The sequence below is a fragment of the Tupaia chinensis genome, unplaced genomic scaffold (genome assembly GCF_000334495.1).
Source record: "Tupaia chinensis unplaced genomic scaffold, TupChi_1.0 Scaffold000067_2, whole genome shotgun sequence".
Lineage (NCBI taxonomy): Eukaryota > Metazoa > Chordata > Mammalia > Scandentia > Tupaiidae > Tupaia > Tupaia belangeri.
Window position 1 is genome coordinate 78,239 of NW_006159527.1, and position 5,299 is coordinate 83,537.

Here is a 5,299-nt window from a genome sequence, read left to right on the forward strand (position 1 = left end):
TGGATGGGGGGCGGCCCCCCCCCTCCCCGGCCGAGGCCGTTAGCTGTGGCTGGGAAGCACGTGCGATAACCGGAACGTGCCCGTTCGGTCCTTTTGTGGGAAAAGCAAACAGGATCTGCCCTGTTGCCGGCCTGGCCAGACACGCCCCAGGCCGGCTCCTGAGGAGAGGGCTCTCAGAGGATTCCTTTCCCTTCTTTTTTCAAGCATTCCCATGTTTTCTTTTAAGAACTATTTAGTTTATTATTATTATTCTTTAAAAATATTGGGACCAGCAGTTAGCGTAATGGCTATGCTGCTGGACTCCCACGTAGTCGACCGCAGTTCAAGTTCTGGACCTGGCAGCTTAAACTCATGCCGGGTGCGTGCGTGTGCGTGCCCAAGATCCCGAGAGGAGAGTGGAGGAGAAGGGACTGCGACGTGCCCATCCTCCCTGGGCGGTTTTTTCTCACTTTCTGTCTCTCTGTCTCTCTGTCTCTCTGTCTGGCGAGCGCATACGCCCTATAGCAAAAACTTCTCGAAAAAAAAATTTTATTAAATTTTCTTAAAATTTTTTTGAGAGTTTTTTTGCTATAGGACATATGTGCTTGCCAGAGAGACAGAGAGAGACAGACAAAAAGTGAGAAGTCACCCTCCCCCCCCGGGGGTGGATGACCACGCCGCAATCCCTTCTCCTCCATTCTCCTCCCAGGATCTTGGGCACGCACGCACATGTGCCCAGCGTGAGTTGAAGTCACCGGGTCTGGGACTCAAACTGCGGTCGACTATGCGGGAGTCCAGCGACATAGCCATTATGCTAACTGCTGGTCACAATTTCTTCTTATTATTTTTTAATTTGACTGGTGAGAGACATGGAGAGAGGGAAAGTGAGAAAGGAAGCTGCTAGGTCTGGGAGTTGAACCGTGGTCGGCCATGTGGGAGTCCAGTGTCTCAACCAGCACACTACCCAATTTTATTTATTATTATTAACATTAAAAAAAAATGCTATAGGGCTTATGTGCTCACCAGAGAGAGAGAGAAAGTAAGCAACCAGGTCCAGGACTCAAACCATGGTCAGCCATGTGCGAGTCCAGCACCCTTAACCACCAGGCCATCTCCTGGCCCCTTGAAATTTTCTATAACAGAGCAAACTGAATTTGCCAGAGGGCATGTGCACTCCCTGGGGTGGCGTGGGGGTGACAGAAAGGGAGAGAGCCCCTCCCATGGGGACGGCCATGCTGCAATCCCTTCTCCTTTACTCCTTTCAGGATTTTGGGCACACATACGTGGCCAGTGTTTCAAGCTGCCAGGTCTAGGACTCAAACCATGCAATCGGCCACGTGGGATCCAGCCACTTTAACCACTAGGCCTGGGCTGGCCCAACGGAGCAAACTTTAAAAATTCAGCAGCTGGTCGTGGTGGCATACGCCTGTAATCCCACCACTTGGGAGTTTCAAAGCCAGCCTGAGCCACCAGCAAGGCACTGTCTTTAAAGAACGAGAAAAAATGCACGTTGACAAAGCTGTCTTGGGAAAAGCATGTGTAAAGTAGCTCTTGTTGTTTTGTTTAGATTAAAAACAATAACCAAAAAATCAGAAACAGTCCACAGGTGGAAGAAGGAGGGACAGGTGTTTCTTTCTAAGAATTATTTAAGGGACCAGCAGATGGCGTAATGGTTGGGTTGCTGGACTCCCATGTAGTTGACGGCAATTTGAGTCCTGGACCCAGCAGCTTAAAACTCATGCTGGGTGCGTGCGTGTGTGTGTGTGCTCAAGGTCCTGAGAGGGAAAAGGAGAAAAGGGAATTGGGGCATGGGCATCCCCCCGGGGGATGATGTCTTGCTTTCTGTCTCCCTAACTCTCTGGCCGGTATATAGGTACCCAGTAGCAAAAATACCTCTAAAAAAATCATTTAATATTGAAACCAGCAGATGACATAATGGTTATGTCTCTGGACTCCCATGTAGTTGACTATGGTTCAAAAGTCCTTGGCACAGGGACCAGCAGTTAGCGTAATGGCTAGGTCGCTGGACTCCCACGTAGTTGACTGCAGTTCACGTTCCGGACCCGGTGGCTTAAAACTCACCCCAGGCGCGTGTGCGTGCACGCCCAAGATCCCGAGAGGAGAATGGAGAAGGGATTGCGGCGTGACCATCCCCCCGGGGGGTGATTTCTCGCTTTCTATCTCTCTGTCTCTGTCTGGTGAGCGCACACGCCCTATAGCAAAAACCTCAAAAAAAAAAAAAAAAAAGTCCTTGGCACAGTGGTTAAAATTCATACCAGCTGGGGGGGACCAGCAGGTGATGTAATGGTTAAGGCATTGGATGGACACTCCCACATGACTGACCACAGTTCAAGTCCTGGACCTGGTGGCTTGCTTTCTAACTTTCCCTCTCTTTCTCTCTCTATGTCTCTCTCTGGTAAAATTAAAATAAATGAATGAATAAATAAAAAATTAAAAAAATTCATGCCAGGTGCACGTGCGTGCGTGCCCAAAATCCCAAGAGGAGAATGGAGAAGGGATTGTGGGATGGCCATCCCCACTGAGGGGGTCATTTCTCCCTTTCTGTCTCTCTGTCTCTTTTTGCCTCTCTGTCTCTCTTTTTCTCCCTCATGGAAGAAAGAAAGATCTTTTCTTCTTCTATTTTTTTTTTTTTTGAGTCTTGCTATAGAATGCATGCACTCACGAGAGAGACAGAGACAGAAAGTGAGAAATCACTCCCCCCCGGGGAATGGCCATGCCGCAATCCCTTCTCCATGTGCCTCTCAGGATTTTGGGCATGCACATGTGCCTAGCAGAAGTTTCAAACTGTCAGGTCTGGGACTTGAACCACCGTGGGCCACATGGGAGTCCAGCTCATTAACCAGTGCGCCACCTGCTGGCTCATCCAATGGATTTGTATCTCCTTCCTTTGATCTGCTCTTCTGTGTCCTTCCTCCCTTGCCTGTTCTGGATCCGGAAGCGTGCTGCGTGGGCCTGGCCGGCTCCTTCTGCGCCTTCAGCAGACGCAGGAACCCTCCGTATTTCCCAGACTCCTTGGCAGTTGGGGTCGCGGGTGGGGACCTCACTTCCAGCAGTCAGACGCCCTCCGTGAGGCAGGACAGGAGTGAGGCAGGACAGGACCGCAGGTGGACCCGGGAGCACAGCCAGGACCAGAGTTCTGCATCGGGCTGTCCCAGCAGTGGGCTCCGAGGGCGGGTCTGCGCTATCCTTCGGAGCTATTCCCCGTGTCCCTCCTGCCTCTCCGGGTTTGGCGATCGCGGATTCCCGGACGCACCCTGCCTGCTCATGTGCTGCTTTTAAAAGTCCTCAGAGCTTTCAAGGTCTGCATAAAACCAAGCCCCTGTGAAGAACGGACAGCTTTGCTATGCTCACTGGATAGAGAAAGATGGTGGCTCCGGAGGGCAAGGGGCTCCCCTGAGGCCACAGGAATGGCTGACTCCAGTCCAGCCAGGACGCTCTCCATTCCACAGGGCGGGTGCAGCCTTCCAGGAGGGAGACGATGCGGTGGCGCACAGGCCTCGGGGACACCCCCTTTTCACCTCTTTGTGCCCTGTCTGAAGCACAGGCCATGCTGTCTGGGCAGTGGGGACAGGGAGGGAGGAGCCACTGAGCCCCCAGCTCTGAAATGACACTCACGTAAGGTCCTCAGTGTGGGAGCTGGCAACGTCAGAACATCAGGATGTGTGTATGTGCCCAAGATCCCAAGAGGAGAATGAAGGAGAAGGGATCGAAGAGTGGCCATTTCCCCTGGAGGGTAATTTCTCATTTTCTGTCTCTCTGGCAAGTCCACCTACCCTGTACCAAAAATCTCTCTTAAAAAATGTAATTTAAGAAATTAATACTGGCTGGGACCAGCAGTTGGCGTAATGGCTACGTCTCTGGACTCTCACATAGTCGACCGTAGTTTGAGTCCCAGACCCGGTGGCTTGAACTCACGCTAGTGCGTGTGCTTGTGTGCCCAAGATTCTAAAAGATGATGTCTCATTATCTGTCTGTCTCTTTATGTTTTTCTGGAGAGCGCATGAACCCTATAGCAAAAACCTCTCCAAAATTAATACTGGGGCCGGCAGGTAATGTGGTGGGTAAGGGCACTGGACTCTCACATGGCTGACTGTGGTTCGAGTCCTGGACCGGGCAGCTTGCTTTCTCACTTTCTTTTTTTCTTCCTTCCTTTCTTTCTTTCTTTTTTTTTTTGAGAGGTTTTTGCTAAAGGGTGTGTGCACTTGCCAGAGAGACAAAGTGAGAAATCACCCCCAAGGGGGGAGGGCCACGCTGAAATCCCTTCTCCATTCTCCTCTCAGGATCTTGGGCACGCACGCACACATGCCCAGAATCTCACTTTTTCTCTCTTGCTCACTCTGTCTCTCTCTTGTCAAATTAAAATAAATAAATAAAGTTAAATAAGGTAATTCTTTAAAAGAAAGAAAGAAAGAAAGAAAGAAAGAAACAAACAAACAAACAAACATATGAATACTAGTGGAGCCAGCAGGTCCTGTGGTGGTTAGGGCAGTGGATTCCACACGGTTGACAGTGGTTTGAGTCCCTGATCCAGTGGGTAAAAAATGCACTGGGCATTATGTGTGTGTTCCCCAAATCCCAAAACAGAGAATGGAGGAGAAGGGATTGTGGCCTGGCCATCCCTCCTGGGGGTGATTTCTCACTATCTCTCTTCCTGGAGAGTGCATGAGCCCTAAGGCAAATTTTTAAAATAGAAAAAAAAGAAAGAGAAAGAAAAAGTGAGCCCTAGTCTCCCGTGTGTATTAACAGAAAGCCGCCTCTGCCGCCAGTCCTTACCAGGTCCAGGTGACACAGGTGTGACTGCACTTCAGGTCGTGCCCTCCCTCCGTGTGTGGCCTCCCCAGCTCCCCACCCCAGGGGCGACGCCAAAATACGTGTCCTCGCTGAGGAGATGGCATTCGGGCGGAGGCTGGAATGAAATGCTGGAGGCCCCCCGTTCTTCTCCGATGCGGCTAAGGCCGAGCTCTCCCGGGAGGCCCTGGGGCGGGACGCAGGACGGGGACACCCGGGGCACAGCCTAGAGCGCCGAGGTGAGCGTGTGGGACGGAGCCCCGTGACACGGCCTGGGACCCCGGGGGCAGGCTGGTGGCCGAGGTCTGTGCGACCGTCTCAGCCCGGCTCAGAGTCCCCACGGGCCACGCAGCCAGGGCCTCCCTAGTTCAAGGAGAAGCGCGATGCAGGGGCCTGGCCGCCAGGAGGCGCCGTGAGCCCGCCCAGGAGCCAGGCGGCCCGGCGCTTCCCGCGGGCTCAGGACCCCTGCAAGGGCCAAACCGCAGGCCGGGCCGGGCGGCAGCCAGACCCG